The sequence below is a fragment of the Mustelus asterias genome, chromosome 12, assembly GCF_964213995.1.
Source record: "Mustelus asterias chromosome 12, sMusAst1.hap1.1, whole genome shotgun sequence".
NCBI lineage: Eukaryota > Metazoa > Chordata > Chondrichthyes > Carcharhiniformes > Triakidae > Mustelus > Mustelus asterias.
This window is the reverse complement of record NC_135812.1, coordinates 60,404,261-60,424,000: the sequence shown is the minus strand read 5'-3', so window position 1 is coordinate 60,424,000 and position 19,740 is coordinate 60,404,261. Positions and strand designations below refer to the sequence as shown.

The 19,740-nt window shown below is 47.9% G+C and overlaps 1 protein-coding gene across 3 annotated transcripts in view; it reads left to right on the top strand.

The window, feature by feature from the left end:
• Positions 1 to 19,740, top strand: part of caskin2b (CASK interacting protein 2b) — a 255,010-nt gene that overhangs the window by 4,024 nt on the left and 231,246 nt on the right. The window contains exon 3 of one of the 3 annotated variants that reach the window (XM_078225317.1): positions 2,664 to 2,730. The exons of the other annotated variants lie outside the window; for them this stretch is intronic. The gene's annotated coding sequence lies outside the window, so the exon portion shown is untranslated. The remainder of the gene's footprint in view (positions 1 to 2,663; positions 2,731 to 19,740) is intronic. 3 annotated transcript variants of the gene reach the window in all.

Below are 19,740 nucleotides of genomic sequence, written 5' to 3'. Positions count from 1 at the left end.
TCCTGGACTGGGTCACTGTCTGTGTGCACATTCTCCCCGTGTCTGTGTGGGTTTCCTCCGGGTGCTCCGGTTTCCTCCCACAGTCCAAAAATGTGCAGGTTAGGTTGATTGGCCATGCTAAATTGCCCCTTAGTGTCAGAGGGAACTAGCTAGGTTGAATAGGGGATAGGGCCTGGTGGGATTGTGGTCAGTGCAGACTCAATGGGCTGAATGGCTCCTTCTGCACTGTAGGGATTCCATGATTCTAACCACAACTTGCATTTATGTTGCACTTTTGAGACTGTACAACTCTCCCAAGGATGCTGCACAGGGGCATCAGCAGACGAACAGTTCACACTGAGCCACAAAAGCCAGATGTTAGGACAGGTGACCCAAGGTTTGGTCAAAAGCAGGCAGGAAACTTCACAGGGAGGAGGAGAGAGTTGGAGCAGCTTCGGGCTGAAACTCCAGAGCTTTGGGTCTGACAGGTAAAGGTACCAGCCTGCAATGGGAGAGTGATGAAAGCTGCAGCTAATCTAGAGAGCAGAATCTGCAGCGATTTCGGAGTGTTGTCAGAGGAGGTTACACCAATAGAGAGGGGCGAGGACATGGATAAGGATTTTAAAATTGAGCTGATGTCTGTCTGTGAGGAGAGGCTCAGTTTTAGCTCAGCACTTGTGTTGACCTGCAATGGGTTTGACAAAATGATTGAAAATCCACCTCTTTGATTTACCCTGTTAGTCGCCCTTCCTTCCTTTGGCAGGTTTTGGGTTTGTCGTCTCCTCAGGATGATTCTGTGAAGGGCCTCAGAGTGTATTGTTCTGCAGTGAAGGCGCTATATGAATGCAAGTTGTTTATACATTGCAGAAGCTGTTTCTTGTGTTAAATCCAGTATCCGTTAAATGGGTTGGAGTTGTTTCACAGAAGGCTGATCTCTTGAAATGTAAACTGGAAAGTAAGAAGTCTCACAACACCAAATAAACCTGTTGGACTTTAACCTGGTGTTGTGAGACTTCTTTCTGTGCCCACTCCAGTCCAATGCCGGCATCTCCACATTGAACTGGAAAGTGACTGATAAAAAAGTGGTATTTATTTTTTGTTGCAGCAGGTGAGAATTTTGTGTCTGCTCTGTTTTGTTTTATATAAAAGCCCTTGAGGAGAGACTGAGGGACGTTCAAGCAAGGATCACTTCTCAGCCAATTCCCTAAAAGCAATAAAAAAAAACACTTGCCTGTTATATAGCACCTTGCCCAACCCAGTAAAGTACTTTCCAAATGTGCTTGTAGGGAAGCTATGTCACTCTCATAGCCAGCTGTGGTGGAACAGTTTACATTACTGTACTCCAACCACAGTGCATCTGGACAGTTTTCAACACACGGACAGCTGTGCTAATAACTCAGAGTGGATATCCCACTGGAGATGTTCCCTGAGTTAGAGAGTGAAGGGCCAATAACTTATCATGATTCCAGATGTCAGGATTCTGGTATTATATTATTAAAGGCTTCCTGGAAGCCAAGTCTTTCGATTTTAGTGTTGTCAGCTGTGGTAACTCAGTCCGTCAGCATGCTGACCTCTGAGGTGAGTTATTCCAGGGCGCACAATCTGGCCTGACTGTTACTATGCAGTAATGAGGAAGTGCTGCACTGTCAGAGGTGTCCTCTTTCAGATGAGCTGTTAGGCACATCTAGTCTAACAGACGAGGCAACGGGAGTGATGGTCTAGATTTTGGGTGATCTCAAGTGGGACCGGTACCCTGACAGTGCAGCAGTTACCAGTTTTATCACAAATTATCAGTGTTTTTGCTGTTAAGATGAGTGAAAGCTCGATATGCTTTCAAAAACACCACCAGGCCTCTGGGACAAATTCCACCGTTCCTGCATCCGGGCATATTGGTCAACACAAGTCTAAACATCAGTCAGATTCCCTTCCTAGCTTACATTTCACTGTGCCCTGCATCCCACAAACTCGCACTGCTTGACTTTTCTTTATTCTTTACACCCAGGTCACTCAACTCAGAGGAAAATCAGCCCCTAATGTCCAGGTTACACCACGGGTACCGGATCCTAATTGAGACCTCACTGTCAGGATGGAGATCCCTCCCCTGAAACATCTTGTCTGTTTTGCTTTGGATTTTGTGTGGCTAGTCGAATGCTTCTAGAATTTTCTGTTTTCAGATTTCCTGGTCTGTTTTATTGGTGTGTTTTGCTGGGGTGGATCTGGCCTCTGGGCCAGATCCCAGTGTGGAAAGCAAAAGACTTCTTGAGCTGTTTGGGCAGTCAGTGATCACTTCACCTGTGACCTCCCCACCGTCTCTCTCCCATTCCGCTTTCAACACACAAACATGTGTGTCTGACTTGTAGTGAACAGGAGACACTTGCCGGAGAGTGAAGGACCTGTAACTTGTGACAATTTTGGATGTTTTCATTCTGGTATGAAAGACTTCTTGGAACCCAAGCTTTTGTTTGTTAGTGTTGGTATGGTAGCTCAGTCAGTCAGCACTCTCTCCCACAAGTGACTCGAGCATCAGTCCAGACTATGAGAGTTCAGCTGTCGCTCTGCATTACTGAGGGAGTGCTGCACTGTTGGGGGCAACATCTTTCCGGGTGAGCTGTGAAGCCATGATGTTTGGCTGCTGCCCACCTCCCCCAGCTTTCACGTGTTTCACCCTTTTTTCTCTTCTGTAGAAAGACTATCTGTTGGCTGTTCTCTGGATGCAAGACCACCTTGAGTGGCGTCAGTCAGCCTGACCAGGTAACCTGTAGCTTGCTGTTTGCTTTGGCTGTCAGCTTGAAGCTGCAGTAACCACAGCTGTTGCTGCAATGTCCCTCCTTCCTCTGGCTGTGGAACATGACCTCACCATCAACAACGCCTTGGTGAAGCTGGCCTGGATGCCAAGAGTGCTTGCTATAAAGGGCTTGATGCAAACTGAAACTACCTGTGAGTGGAGGAGAAAGTCATTGAGTAATGAAGTCACATGGGGAGATATGTGTTGTAAGAGACTAAGTCCCACTCTCCACGTCCACAGACTTTTAACTGAAAATGATTTTGATTCATACTTTTTGCAGCTAAGGGTTTGGATCCTCCTGCTTTGCATGGGTGCATGCATGGCCAGTGCACTGTATTCACTGATCTCAGCAGGGATTGTGCTAGGGGGGGACATCATTTGACCATAGCCGTCCTGGGTTGGTTTCAAATACCTCCATAGGTGGCAGAGTGGTTAGCACTGGTGCCTCACAGCGCCAGGGACCTGGGTTCGATTCCAGCCTCAGGTCACTGTCTGTGCAGAGTCTGCACATTCTCCCAGTGTCTGTGTGGGTTTCCTCTGGGTGCTCTGGTTTCCTCCCACAGTCTGAAAGATGTGCTGGTTAGGTGCATTGACCCGAACAGGTGCTGGAGTGTGGTGACTAGGGAAATTTCACAGTCACTTCACTGCAGTGTTAATGTAAGCCTGCTTGTGACACTAATAAATAAACTTCAGCTTCAGTCCACCCCCTCCTGCCTCACTTAAGTTAAACTGAGAGGAGGGGAATTGTCTGCCGCCCAGGTAACTAATCAACAATTATTGTCCCTCGAGACTGAACTGTTCCAGTGTCCATCAAAGCAAAATACTGTGGATGTTGGAAATCTGAAATGAAAACAGAAAATGCTGGATAAACTCAGCAGGTCTGGTGGCTTCTGTGGAGAGAGAAATGGAGTTAAAGTTTTGAATCCGTCTGACCCTTCAGAGTTAGAGAGGGAAAAATGTGATGGATTTTATATTGTTTAACTGGGGGTGGGTTGGGGGGGGGGGAGGGGGCAGCGGCAGCAGCAGCAGAGTGGGACGGTCAGGGGTAGATGGGAACTAGGAGAAGTTTGGTGAAGATATTATGGGCACAAGACAAAAGGGAGTGTTAATGGTCGTGTTAAAGACTAAAGAAGGTGCTGATAGTGGCATAAAGCTAAGACAGCGGGTCATCATTTTCTTGCTGCTTTGGAATAAATTATTCTGTGTGGAGCGTGAATTAAGAAATCCATCTTGATAAATTTAGTCACAGCGCTTGCTTCACAGAACGCCCCAGTGTTTGGATAGTTAGAGTGAAGCACTTTCTGCATCAACTTCTTTCCCAACTGGCCAAGAGCAAAATGTCTCTTGAGTTTCCATTCCAACCCCTGCTGTGTCTGACTAATTAGTGCTGAGAGCACAAGCTGTTAATACACCGACCACAGCAACCACAAGCCTTTCAGACACTTCTGATCTGACAAACCTCATTACATCTGGCGGTTTCAAAACCCCTGTCTCGACTGGGAAGTATCGTAACCCTTGTGCTATTGTCCCCCTCCCTCTCGAGCTTCATACTCTGCTCGCTGTGTGTTTTCTGACAACTTTCTCCCTCCTGCCGAGGGTGCTACCTCTCACTGGCACCAACTCCCATGATATAGAATCATAAAATCTTACAGTGCAGAAGGAGGCCATTCGGCCCATTGAGTCTGCACCAACCGCAACCCCACCCAGGCCCTATCCCCATAACCCCATGCATTTACCCTAGCTAGTCCCCCTGACACTGAGGCAATTTAGCATGGCCAATCCACCTAACCTGCACAACTTTGGAGTGTGGGAGGTAACCAGAGCACCCGGAGGAAACCCACGCAGACACGGGGAGAATGTGTGGAGTTTGCACAGACAGTGACCTGAGCTTGGAATCGAACCCAGGTCCCTGGCACCGTGAGGCAGCAATGCTAACCACTTTGCCATATCTTTCTGGTATGTTAGCAGTGACCATGTCACCCTTGACCAGTGGTTCCCAACCAATGTACCACAGTGCACTAGTGTGTTGTGAAGCCCCCTCAAGTGTGCCGCAAAAAAAATTCAAAATTCATGTAGTTAAACTGGAACTAACCTCCGTCTTCAGCTCTGCGATCGGCATCACCAAGCCCCGATGAATCTTGGGCCTCCCATTGGCTGGGAACATGCGCGGTTTAGATTTTTGATGTTGGTCAGGCCCATGCGTACAGCGGGACTTGGAGCTGGAGACAAAGGCCCCATGCATCTGCTCAAAAAGGTGCAAAAACCCTGGGAGAAGCGAAAGAGACGGGAGAGGGTTTAAAAACCAAGTTCCCAGTAAGGGAAGAAGACAGAAAATAGGAAGTGTCTCTCCAAAATATTTTCTAGTATGGAGGTTTGTTATAATATATGCAAGGTTGGGAACCACTGGTCTAGGCTGTGAATAGGAAATTGTAGTTAAACATCATCGTGTATTTGATTTGATTTCTTATTGTCACATGTATTAACATACAGTGAAAAGTATTGTTTCTTGCATGCTATACAGACAAAGCATACCGTTCATAGAGAAGGAAAGGAGAGGGTGCAGAATGTAGTGTTACAGTCATAGCTAGGGTATAGAGAAAGATCAACTTAATATAAAGCATTGTTACGGAGTTTAAAAGAGTTAGTTTTAAAACCATAGAACAAGAGTAAAAGATAGCATTAGAGGCTGTGCTGTACACATCTTGCAAGAAGTCACAATGCTCCGACGCCATCTTGGACTTTCCCATTGTACACTGACAGACATGCAGGCACAAACACACACGTGCGTGTTCATACACACACAGCACATGTCCACATTCTTTAAATGGTGAGAGGCTGGGAAATGTAGGTCTTCTGAGGCACTTGGGCATTCTTGATCAATTGCAGCAAACAATTATGAGAGCAAATCAGGGAGGCAATGGCCTAGTGGTATTATCGCTAGACTGTCAATCCAGAACTCAGCTATTGTTCTAGGGACCCGGGTCCAAATCCCGCCACGGCAGTTGGTGGAATTTGAATTCAATAAAAAAAATCTGGAATGAAGAATCTAATAATGATGACCATAAGACCATCTGGTTCACTAATGTCTTATAGGGAAGGAAATATGCTGTCCTTACCTGGTCGGGCCCACATGTCACTCCAGAGCCACGGCAATGTGATTGATTCTCAACTGCCCTCGGGTAACTAGGGATGGGCAATAAATGCTGGCCAGCCAGCGACACCCATGAATGAAAAAAAAATAGAAAGTGTTTGTAGTATAAAAGGAAACAAGTCTTACCTAGTTGTATGCAGCCATCGTGAGATCACACCTGGAGTGTCATTTTGGTCTCCTTACCTAAGGAAGGATGTAATTACCTTGGAGAGAGTGCAGCAAAGGTTCACTGGACTGAATCCCGGGATAAGGGACTGTCTTATGAGGTGAGATTGAGTTGACTGGCCCTGGAGTTTAGAAGAATAAGTGATCCAATTGAAACATAAAATTCTTGAGGGGCTTGGTGATGCCGGGGGCACGTTTCCCTGGCTGCGGGGTCAAATCTCAGAATAAAGGGCTGACCGTTTAGGACCGAGATGAGGAGAAATATCTTCGCTCAAAAAGTTGTGAATATTTGAAATTCTCTCCTATAAAGAGCTGTGAATACTCAGATATTGGGGCGAATTTTACTGTCCCGCCCGCCAGGGGAATCGGAGTAGGCGAGGGGCAGACCATAGAAAGGTCTGTTGACCTCGAGTGGAATTTTCCGGTTTCGGGATGAGCACGGCTGGAAAATCCAGCCCACTGAGTTTGTTCAAACCAGATTGGTAGATTTTTGGATACTAAAGGGAATCGAGGATAGGGTGACTGGGAAGGCGTAGTTGAGGCAAAGGATCAGGTCTGATTGAATAGTGGAGCAGGCTCATGGGGTTGAATGGCCTATTCTTGCTCCTATTTCTTATGACCTTATAAGCACACACACACACACACACACACACACACTCCAGCAGAGGTTATTGGGCAACATTATAGAACAAGGATCCCGTCCCCTCCCCTCTCGGGCTCAGAGTGCTGAGGCCAATTGTCACAGTGCTGAGTGAGGGCAGTGAACTCTGCACAGTCTGGGATTTGAACCCAAAACGTTCAGTTCTCTGGAGCTCAGTTTTACACAGTCTTTATCTAATGGGCCACCTGGAAGCAGTGAGCTCTGTGTGCTGAAGGGAGAATTTGTTTCCACCTGCCAAAACCAGAGCTTACGCAACCCTTTCTGGTGGGAAAAGTGTGAGGAGGAAGCATTTGAGCCGTCACAAGACAATCGCCCTGAGGATGTCTGTGTAGTCATGATGTGGAGATGCCGGCATTGGACTGGGGTAAACACAGTAAGAGTTTTAACAACACCAGGTTAAAGTCCAACAGGTTTATTTGGTAGCAAATGCCATTAGCAAGCCCACGGATAACCTCATGATGCTCCACTTCTCCAGCTTCCACCCTAAACATGTTAAAGAAGCCATCCCCTACGGACAAACCTTCTGTATACACAGGATCTGCTCGGATGAGGAGGATCGCAACAGACACCTCCAGACGCTGAAAGATGCCCTCATAAGAACAGGATATGGCGCTCGACTCATCGATCGACAGTTCCGACGCGCCACAGCGAAAAACCGCACCGACCTCCTCAGAAGACAAACACGGGACACGGTGGACAGAGTACCCTTCGTCGTCCAGTACTTCCCCGGAGCGGAGAAGCTACGGCATCCCGTCCGGAGCCTTCAACATGTCATTGATGAAGACGAACATCTCGCCAAGGCCATCCCCACACCCCCACTTCTTGCCTTCAAACAACCGCACAACCTCAAACAGATCATTGTCCGCAGCAAACTACCCAGCCTTCAGGAGAACAGTGACAACGACACCACACAACCCTGCCACAGCAACCTCTGCAAGACGTGCTGGATTATCGACATGGATGCCATCATCTCACGTGAGAACACCATCTACCAGGTACACGGTACCTACTCTTGCAACTCGGCCAACGTTGTCTAACTGATACGCTGCAGGAAAGGATGTCCCGAGGCTTGGTACGTTGGGGAAACCATGCAGACGCTACGACAATGGATGAATGAACACCGCTCGACAATCACCAGGCAAGACTGTTCTCTTCCTGTGGGGGAGCACTTCAGCGGTCACGGGCATTCAGCCTCTGATCTTCGGGTAAGCGTTCTCCAAGGCTGCCTTCACGACACACGACAGCGCAGAGTCGCTGAGCAGAAACTGATAGCCAAGTTCCGCACACATGAGGACGGCCTCAACCGGGATCTTGGGTTCATGTCACACTATCGGTAACCCCCACAGCTTGCCTCCTGGACTTGCAGAATCTCAGTGGCTGTCCCGTCTGGAGACAATACACATCTCTTTAACCTGTGCTTAATGCGCCTTCCACTCACATTGTCTGTATCTTTAAGACCTGGTTGGCTGTAGAGATTCGCATTCTAATCAGTATTCTGTAACTTGATTTTGTGTCTCTGTGCCCTGTTTGAGAGCAGATTTCCACTCCACCTGACGAAGGAGCAGCGCTCCAAAAGTTAATGGCATTTGCTACCAAATAAACCTGTTGGACTTTAACCCGGTGTTGTTAAAACTCTGTGTAGCCAGCCCGGCTGCTGAATATCCTGGCTCTTGCACTGACCCTGGTGTACTACTGGAGTTAGAATTATCCCTGTCAGAACTTCTGGCAATGAAACACAAAAGGAGTGCAAAGTGTCTGGGGAGCAGGATGCGAATTGTCAGGCTAACGTGCCATGTGGAACCTCTGGCAGGAAGAGTGGGTGATTGATCCCACCCCGTTTTCTCTGCACCTCCTTTCTAAGTAACTTATTTTTTCATAGGATGTACGTGTTGCTGGCTGGGTCAGCATTTATTGCCCATCCTTAATTGCCCTTGAGAAGGTGGTGGTGAGCTGCCTTAGAATAAAATCATAGAATCCCTACAGTACATAAGTAGGCTATTCAGCCCATCAAGATTGCACCGACAGCAATCCCAACCTGGCCCTATCCCTGTAACCCCATGTACACCCACAGTGCTATTAAGGAGGAAGTTCCAGGATTTTGACCCAGCGACAGTGAAGGAACAATGATATATTTCCAAGCCAGGATGGTGTGGGGCAGGGATTGTAGTTTCTACTGGAGAAAGTCCAGTGAATTAGAGAGTTCTGGAACTCTCTAACAGCACACACTGAGGTGTTTTTTAATTCATTTATGAGATGTGATTGTCGCTGGCTAGGCCTGCATTTATTGCCCATCCCTAATTGCCCTTGAGAAGGTAGAGGTGATACATTTCCAAGTCAGGATGGCGAGTGGCTTGGACAGCAACCTCCAGGTGGTGGTGTTCCCAGGTATCTGCTATCCCGTCCTTCAGATGGTAGCAGCTGTGGGTTTGGAAGGTGCTGCCTGAGGAGCCTTGGTGAGTTCAGAGGGCAGTTAAGAGTCAGCCACATTGCTGCGGATCTGGGGTTACATGTAGGTCAGACCAAGTAAGGACGATAGATTTCCTTCCCTAAAGGACATTAATGAAACAGATTTTTTAAAAAATGCAAATCAATGATATTTGTCACGGTCATTATTACTGAAACTGGCTTTCAATTCCAGATTTTATTAATTGAATTCAAATTCTACCAGCTGCCGTGGTAGATTTGAACCCATCTCTCCAGAGCATTAGGCTTGGGCCTCTGAATATCTAGCCCAGCCACATTACCACTCCTCTGCTACCATCTCCTCTGTATGGCTCTTCCCAATGGATCGCACAGGGGGGGCTGCGAGTTTTGTTCCTTGACTTATGATATAGAATCCCTACAGTGCCATTTGGCCCATCAAGTCTGCACCGACTCTCTGACAGAGTCTCTTACCCAGGCCCTTTCCCCTCCGCCCTATCCCCATAACCCCATGCATTATAATGGCCAATCAACCAAACCTACACAGCTTGGGACACTAAGGGGCAATTTACCATGGCCAACCTACTTGGTTGGGATGGCGGATGGTGTGACAATCTGAGGCAGGGAGGTACACACGTTCAAATAATGCAGGAGATTGTATTACAGGACTCCTGATTAAATAACCGATTCAACCACAAGCTCTTAACTCACCTGGCTCAAACTCCACTGAAGATTATCTGGGAAAAAGCACTATTTCGTTGAGCTCTGTCCTGACGAGAACACGTGACTGTTTTCAGTGTGATGGATGATTGATATGTCAATGTCTTCACAGGAGTGTGGCTGTGGTTGGCGGTTCCAGTGCTTTGTGGTGGAATGACTTAAGCAGCTCTCCCGTCAGAGTGTCTCTTGGAGAAGCTTGCTGAGTGTTGGGGACTTGAATGAGCAAGTTGCCTCTGGCAAAGTTGGAATGAAACATAAGGAGCCCTAACGTCTCCGCTGAGCTTCTCTAACTAACCCACCGGAGAGTTATTATCCATGGGAAAGATGGGATTGGGAATAATTGGACTGATCTGCCACCGACATGATGGGCTGAATGGTCACCTGTGCTATCTGATTCTATGGGACTTCAATGTGGGTCTGTCTCTTCTGAGATAGGAGCAGTTCAACGAAAACAATAATTATTTCTTCTTCACTTGCTGAAGTGAAGGAAGTCTGCGCTGGGGAATTGAACTCTTTCCACCAATGTCAACGCACAAATGTGATCTCAATTATCAGCAGTGTTGGCATGGCTGCTCTGTGTTTTGTTGGCCTGTTATTATAAGCATGAGAATAGAAACTGGAGGCATTTTGGATTTGCTCATCCATCCCATGATCTCATTGGGTGTTCCTTTGGAAAAGGTTGTGTTGAGTCCCAGGGTTTCAGAGGGCCCTGTCACATGGCCTAACCTTCTTTCCAATTCAGTTGGATTTGTCTGACCCCTTTTTAAAGGAAAATCATTAGAAGTCTGAAGATGTGATGGCAAGAGTCACTCATTGTGCCGTGGTTTCGAGTGTTTTACACAAGAATGTAAGAAATAGGAGCTGGAGGAGGCCATTCAGCCTTTCGAGTCTGATTCACCATTCAGTTAGATCATGGCTGATGTGATGTGGCTTTAACTTCTTCACTTTACTGCCTGTCTTCCACACACACACACCACCACCACTATTCTCCAAAACAGGACAACCCTTGACTCCCTTGTCAATCAAAAGTCTATCTAACTCAACTTTGGATACATTCAGTGACCCAGTCTCCAGCTGTCACTGGGAAAGGGAATTCCACAGATGAATGACCTCCTGAGAGAAGAAGTTCCTCTTCAAATTTGACTAAAATGGGAGGCCCCCTTATTTTGAAACTGCCTCCCAGTTCTAGACCTCTTTACGAGGGTGCATCCTCTCAGAATCTGCCCTGGGTGAGCCCCCTCAGAATCTTATATGTTTCACTAACATCACCTCTCATTCTCCTAAACTCAGGTGAGAATAGACCCAGCCCTTTCATCCCAGGAGTCACTCTAGTGAATCTTCTCTGAACTGCCTCCAATGCATTGTTTTGATGTCCATATCTGCATTGTTTTCAGTAGGATGTTCTTCCCTGCCAATCCACTGCTCTGTGCATTGAGACTCTGTGCACACCAGTTGTCATCTGTCTAGATGGGCATTTGAGCTTCCATAGGACATAAGTTTAAGTGGGCTCTTTGAGCATGGGAATGATCTAAGCCAAAACATTTGCACATGGCTTGGGTCACTGTCTGTGTGGAATTTGCACATTGTCCCCATGTCTGTGTGGGTTTCCTCCGGGTGCTCCGGTTTCCTCCCACAGTCCAAAGATGTGCGGGTTAGGTTGATGGGCCATACTAAATTGCCCCTTAGTGTCCCGGGATGCATAGGTTAGAGGGATTAGCGGGGTAAATGTGGGGGGTTACGGGGATAGGTGCTGGGTGAGATTGTTGTTGGTGCAGACTTGATGGGCCGAATGGCCTCCATTGCACTGTAGGGATTCTATGATTCTCACCCAATACCCCCTGCACGCAGTGCGCCATCAGGGGGTCACGAGAAGGTGATGAGGTAGGAAATTCAAACTGCTTTCCTCGCACCTTCCCAAACAAGGGGCAATGAGATTAATTCCAGAATCCCTAACCCTGAGCCAGCTGAGACCAGCTGCTGCCCCCGCCATCCCTCTGTTTTTCTGGTTCACTAACTCACTGGATGGACTCGCTCGACCCTGTCCTTTAGATTGCAGCAAAGAATGACACCTGTATTTAACTCTCTCAATCCATCTGTCTGAAAATAAAGGATGGATTTTGTCCTTCTGAGCTTGGGTTGCATTCGGAAAAGCATTGCGAGCTCTACACATGAGGGTGAAGTACTGTCGGACAGACAGATCTGTTCCAGGTAATGGGAATAACCTGGGTGAATTCAGCAAAGTGTGTTGACAGAACGCTGAAGTGTTTGGACGAGGTGTAAATTTACACAAAATAATGCATGGCCTTATTGAATGGTGGAGCTGGCTTGAGGGGTTGAATGGTCTACTCCTGCTCCTATTTCTCGAACTCTTATATAATCCTGCGGACTGCATCGATTGTCCCAGGTATTGAAAAACTGGGAGGATTGGTTTGATTGGAATTCTGTGCGGCCCCGTTTTTGGAGATGGGAAACGGGTCTCATAGCTGAGAAAAGCATCAGAAAGTGGAATATATTTAGAAAACAAAATAGAATCCCTCCGCCTCCCCACCTTCCCACCTCAATCCCAGTTCTCCCAAAGGGTGACAGTGCCTCTGGGGTTGGTTTGATGAGGATTGATGGTCCGTGGAGGTCTCTCTGATGTGGCCATTTATCATTGTCAGTCTCAGTGGTGTTTGTTGACAGGGTATTTGACCTTCAGGGGCATCACAGCTGAGCCCAGCCCCTATTCACTAAGATGCTCTTTCCAGCTGGGGTCACCGGGCAGCAATCTGGAGTGATTCCTCCCCCCCTCCCCGCCTCCCACACCAAAAGCACCAATATTCCAAATGCCGCCCGAGGTCAGACTAGCCTTCCCAAATCCGGGATTTAAACCCGTGACGCTCCAGGTCTGTGTTACTCAGTACTGCACCTGGATGGGCCAGTCATGGCTTCACAGATTGGTGAACCGGGAAGCGAGTTCAGAAGATGGTGCCTTCAAGCCCACGCCCAGAGACTTGAGCACGGAATCTGGGCTAACACTCAGTGCTGCACTGTCAGGGAGATACTGCCTCTCGGGTGTGACATTAAATCCAGGCCCCATCTGCCCTCTCGGATGGAAGTAAAAGATCCTGCAGCATCTTAGAACATAGAACAGTACAGCACAGAACGGGCCCTTCGGCCCACGATGTTGTGCCGAGCTTTGTCTGAAACCCAGATCAAGCTATTTCCTCCCTATCATCCCGAAGTACTCCATGTGCCTATCCAATAGCTTCTTAAATGTTCCTAAAGTTTCTGACTCCACTATCCCTGCAGGCAGTCTATTCCACACCCCAACCACTCTCTGAGTAAAAAAACCTACCTCGGACATCCTTCCTATATCTCCCACCATGAACCCTATAGTTATGCCCCCTAGTTACCACTCCATTCACCCGAGGAAATAGTCTTTGAACGTCCACTCTATCTATCCCCCTCATCATCTTATAAACCTCTATCAAGTCTCCTCTCAACCTCCTCCGCTCCAAAGAGAAAAGCCCAAGTTCCCTCATAACCTTTCCTCATCTTGTTTTGTAGGAGGGGGAGGCTTCTTTCCAATGTCCTGGCTAACATTCATCCCTCCTCAATCAGCATTGCTTTTTGTTTTAATATAAAATGCAAAATGCTGGAATCTGAAACAAAAAGAGAAAAATGCTGGAAAAACTCGGCAGGTCTGACAGCATCTCTGGGGAGAGAATAAAGCCAAGGTTTCGTGTCAGGATGCCCCTTTGTCAGAGCTTTGATGAATGGTCATTTAGACTTGAAACATTGGCTCTACTCTCTCTCTCCACAGATGCTCTCGCTTTTTGTTTTGGTCGTTATGACGTTTGTGGGATCTTGCTGTGTGTAAATTGGTTGCAGGGTTTCTTTCCTTACATCAGTGACTGCACGCCATTGGTTGTAAAGCATTTTGGAATGACCCAGGGTGTGAAAGGTGCTGCGGGAATTAAAGTCTTTTCTTTTTGCTGGAGTGAAGCCCTGAGGATTATGTTGTGTGCTCTGGGGGTATGCGGGGAGTACAGCATAGCAACAGTGGTATGCCACTCAGCCTCTGCAGCCTGCTCCACCATTCAATTAGCTCATGTCTGATCTGTACCTCCACTCCATGAACCTGCCTTTGATCCGTTTCCCTGAAGCTTTCCTCGCCGTGTGTTTGTGTTAATGGCTTTCTGGTGTTACTGAAAGCTGCCAGTGTTTAGGCAGGTGCTGCTGCTTGATGAGTGTGATGTTTGCTGACTGATTCTCGAGAGTCGACTCATTACAGACATGCTTGCCATTGTTCCTGACATACCCAGATTGTCAGTTAAATACTTGTTGTGATTTGTTGATGAACAGGATTACGATGTGCACTTTAACTTGCTAATGATACGGGGAGGCATCGAGCTGGCATGGGTTGAAGAATTTAACCTGGACCACTCCACTTTCCCCGCACCATCACCTTCAGAATTGGGTTCAGGCTGTGAACCATACCATAGAGTCCCTACAGTGCAGAGAGAGGCCATTCGGACCATCGAGTCTGCACTGACTCTCTGAAAGCGCATCTTACCCAGGCCACCCCTCCACCCTATCCCCATAACCCCGCGCATTTACCATGGCTAATCCTCCTAACCTATACCTTTGGACACTAAGGGGCAATTTGCCATGGCCAAGCCACCCAACCTACACATCTTTGGACTGTGGGAGGAAACAGGAGCACCCGGAGGAAACCCATGCAGACATGGGGAGAACGTGCAAACTCCACACAGACAGCGACCCGAGGCCGGAATTGAACCCGGCTCCCTGGCAGTGTAAGGCAGCAGCGCCAACCACTGTGCCACCCTTGATAAATCCTTGGTGAGGATAGTTTGGCGGGTTCTCGGGAAGCAGCTGAGGAGACAGATGAATTGGATTCCTCTTTCAAAGAGCCATCACAGGCTAGATGGGCCAAGTGACCAGCTCCTGCACTGTGAGCTACTTTGATTGTCTGAAATGAAAGGAGCAAGTTTGCAACAAGAGAAAAATCCCCATTGAAAGAGAACTCTTCCTCAGAATCGACATGTTTGAACAAAGGGCCTTGCTCGAAAGCTGACAGTTACGGTGTGTTCTTCCAATCAGAGATTCCGGTCCATTTGCCACAGAAAATCCCGAGCTATGAATTCTCCCGAGCAGTGGGAAGGTCCAGTCGCTCGCTGAGCACCTCTTGTTACACAAACCCGCCCAGCTTTCGTTTTGACTTGTGTTTAATGGAGCGTTGCCACAGCCCGACTGACAGGTTGCAACACGCCAAGCCCATGTTCGGTATTTGCACTTCCTCGTGCTGATGGAGCAGAAATCTGAGGGCGCATTGGCATGTAAACACCGAGGATCCACGCCGGGAAAAGCAGCTGGGCGGGGGTGGCGGGGAATTATTGCACACTCGGCGTTTCAAAGGCAGTCGAAGAGAGCACAGCAAAGGGCGTTGCTGCTTAAGTCTACCCGGCCCGAGCGAATGATTATTTCCTGAAAGGCTCCGCTTTGAGTCAAGGATCTGCTTCATTATTTTTTGAAAGTGAAAAAGGGGAACAGTTTAGCCCTTGGCAGCCAGTGAAAGGAGCCACAGAAAGGACAAGTGAGATCCTGGCTTTTGCTTGCAGGTCATTGAATATAGAAGTAAGTACAGTGGCACAGTGGTTAGCACTGCTGCCTCACAGCACCAGGGACCCGGGTTCGATTCCCGGCTTGGTCACCGTCTGTGTGGAGTCTGCACGTTCTCCTCGTGTCTGCGTGGGTTTCCTCTGGTTTCCTCCCACAGCCTGAAAGACGTTGGTTAGGTGCATTGGCCATGCTAAATTCTCCCTCAGTGTACCCGAACAGGCTCCGGAGTGTGGCGACTGGGAGATCTTCACAGTAACCTCATTGCAGTGTTAATGTAAACCTACTTGCGACACTAATAAGTACACTTTAAATCCCATTTTCCTGCACTATCCCCATACCCTTTGATGTTTTAATAATGTAGAAATCTATCCATCTCTGTCTTTAATGTACTCGGTGACTGAGCCTCCACAACCCTCTGGGGTAGAGAATTCCAAAGAGTCACCACTCTCTGTGTGAAGAAATTCCTCCTCGCCTCAGTCCTAAACGGCCTGCCCCTTTAATTCTGGGATTGTGCCCCCTGGTTCTAGGCACACCAGCCAAAGGAAGCATCCTTCCGGCATCCACCCCTTCGAGGCCTATAAGAATTTTGTATGTTTGATAAAATAGCTAATTTTTATCTTGCAATTGCTGCTCAATAAATTGTTAATTTTAAACCTGATGAATTTTTGTTATCCTGAAGGGATGTGGGGCAAAGATCAGTAAACAAAGTTATGTCACAGATCAGCCATCTCGTTGAGTCGCGGGACAACATTGAGAGCCTAAATTTCCTTTGTGTTCCGAAGGTAATTTTAGTGTTGTAAAATTCGATGAGAATTTTGGACCGGGCACTGGTTGGTTCTGCTACATTTGGGGCACTTTGTGCAATTTTGGACATTGTTATCAAATGGCTATTGTAGCCACGGGAGGATTGGCAGGGATAATACACGGGGATGAGAGGGCATAGTTCTGCTGAAAAACTTTGTGGTTCCATTTGCTGTAGGAGCAAGATTAAGAGGGATCTTAACGATTTGAGCGGATTTGAGGAGTCAAAGATCAGGAAACTATTTCTGTTGACAGATGAATGATAAGAGGATATATGTTTATGATTAGTTGGAGAAATACAAGGGGGAAGCTAGAAAAATGTTTCCATAAAACGATTAGAATATGGAGTACAGTCTCAGGGGGAGGTGGTGCTGTCATGATCTTGTTACTGACGAGTCGGCTAGCTCAGTTGGCTGGATGGCTGGTTCAAGATGCAGAGCGATGCCAACAGCATGGGTTCAATTTCCATACCGGCTGAGGTTATTGGAACTATAGAATCCCTCAGTGCAAAAGGAGGCCATGGAGTCTGCACCGACTCTCCGAAAGAGCATCCTAACTTCCACCAACCCCTGCCCTATCTTTGTAATCCTGCACAATCAACCTAACCTAACCACAGCTTTGGACTGTGGGAGGAAACCGGAGCACCTGGAGGAAACCCACACAGTCACGGGGAGAATGTGCAGACTCCACACAGACAGTGACTCAAGCCGGGAATCGAACCCAGGTCCCTGGCGCTGTGAGGCAGCAATGCTAACCACTGTGCCACCGTGCAGCAGTTGCTCCTCGCCTCAGGTGTGGTGATCCTCGGGTTAAATCGCCACCAGTCAGCTCTCCCTCTCGAAGAGGAAAACTATGGTCATCTGGCACTATGGCATCTTTACCTTTTATCTAGTAATCCAGAGACTCAGGGTACTGCCATGGGGACCCAGGGTCGAATCTCACCAATGCAGATGGTGAAATTTGAATTCAAAACAAAAACCTTGATTTTAAAAGTCTAATGATGATCGTGAAACCATTGTCAATTTATCATAACTCATCTGGTTCACTGGTGTCCTTCAGGGAAGGTAAATCCTTACCCGGTCTGGCCTACATGTGGCCCCAGACCTACAGTAATGCGGCTGACTCTTAACTGCCCTCTGAAATGGCCGAACAAGGCACTTGCTTCAAGGGAATTAGGGATGGGCAACAAATGCTGGCTTTGCCAATAGTGCCCACACTCACATTGGCAACACAGTGGTTAGCACTGTTGCTTCACAACGCCGTGGACTCGGGTTCAATTCTGGCTTCAGGTGACTGTGTGGAGTTTGCACATTCTCCTCGTGTCTGTGTGGGTTTCCTCCAGGTGCTCCGGTTTCCTCCCACAGTCCAGAGATGTGCGGGTTAGGTTGATTGGCCATGCTAAATTGCCCCGTAGTGTCAGGGGGATCAGCAGGATAAATACGTGGGACTCCGGGGATAGGGCCTGGATGGGATTGTGGATGGTGAAGGCTTGATGGGCCGAATGGCCATATTCTGCACCGTAGGGATTCTATGATCCCATGCAAAAGTAATGGCAAGAAAAAGCTTCTATTGAAGCTTAAGCAATCTGACCATTTTATGAGGGAATTAGATAAACGTTTGAAAAGGAAAAATGTTAAGATGTAAGAGGAAGCGAGCAGGATATATCGAGAGCAGTGGGTGAGTCAGCACCTGGATGGGCTGAACAGCTGCCTCCCACACACACGCACATACTCCCACAGAATCATTGGAATTTTAACAGGAAATTTTTTGAGGATTTAGACACATTAAATGGTTATTACTGTTGGCACAAAGGGAAACAGTTTGCTCCTTGGGGAAATGTGAGGAAAAATTCTCTGTGTAAAACTGCCATCATAAAACTCCTCAATTTACCGAAAGAATTTTTCTCGACTCCACGTCTCGAGCTGTCTCATTATTTTCGAACATGGTGAGAAGCAAATCTGGCGGCAGGACGCCTGGGAGTGTGAGTGCTCTCACATCGCTGAGTCTACATGGCCATGGGAAGTCTGGGATCCAAACGCAGGCAGCTTGCCAGATGGGGGTCTCGGTGGGTTCGAAGATCCGGGGGTGGGGAGGGGGGGGGGGGGTGGAGGGAAACTTGTTTTTTAAGCAGCTGTTGAGTTTCCAGGCGCTTCTGCTGGGAGTAACAGGAATCCCTTTGGAGAGACTGGGTCGGGTGTGAGCCTGACCAGGGTGGATGGTCTGGTCTCTCGGGAGCAGTTTAGCAGGCACATCAGTCAGCTTAGAGAGCCACTGGGGGCCTTTATCATGGGGATTGCCTCCGAAAGGAACAGAAGAACTTGTATTTCTTGTTACGCTGCCAGCCTCCAATTTATAAACAGACCGTCTCGTGATCAGATCCCATTTAGCTCCCTGGAGTGAGTAGATTGGAGTAATAATCCATCTATACGGAGGGACTGGTTTCAATGGCTTTTGATGCAGCTGCCAGACTCTCTGGGGCTGTGGCCTGGCTTTAGATACCAGCAGCAAAAGTGGCACGGCTAAAAATGTGGCGTGACTTCACCGCTCCCAGCTGCGCACATTCCCTGACGCTGGGGGTACGGTCAGCATCGGGAAACAGCCTCGAAAGTTTATCGGCCGGTGCTTTTGGCTTCAAACAGGGTGAAGAGAACCACCTCCTGAGGGTGCGTGTAGCGGAGGAGGAAGAGAAGGAAAACCCCCTTTTCCACGAATACACTGCCTGTTCCTGGGCTCGCTGCCTGTCACAGTCACTGATGCTTAGAGAAGGGACAAGCTAAAACCGCCTCGTGTAATCATGTCCTCCCAGCAAGAAAGAGAGCCATTTGCAGCCGCCAGCCCCCCCACGTCTCCCTCCCACGTGACCGCAGTGGTTTTTCAATTAATTATGGTCTCTCTGCTCCCTGCAGTTTGTCACATGAAGCATTTCAATTGGAATCAGGGTCTGCCCTCCTGAGGGAATCGAACCTAAACAGCTACAAGTCGAAATTACATGTCAGAAGCAATAGGGCAGCAACTGGCAGCTGACAGAGAGACTTTGACACTTTTCCATTAGAATGAGATGAAGCTTTCCTCGGGAGCGTAACCGTTTTATAATGGGCTGGTGGCAGTGTCCTGAACAGTGTTCTTTACGTGGTTTAGCAGGGGGAGGGGAAGCAGGTGATAGCCAGTCGATTCTGGTGACATGAAGGAAGCTCGGACAGGACCTCTGTCAGTTTGGTGAAGCTGCCACTCAACGGAATTTACTCCCTCCTCTATACCAATGCTATAGTCTCCATGATCACTGACCCACTCATCACTATTTGCCTAACTCTTTTTGGTCACATCTTTAGCAGAAAAATAAAGACTTTCATTTATATAGCATCATTCATTCTCTCAGCATATCCCAAAGCATCAAATGATGTACTTTTGAAACAAAGTCTCACGTGAAGATGA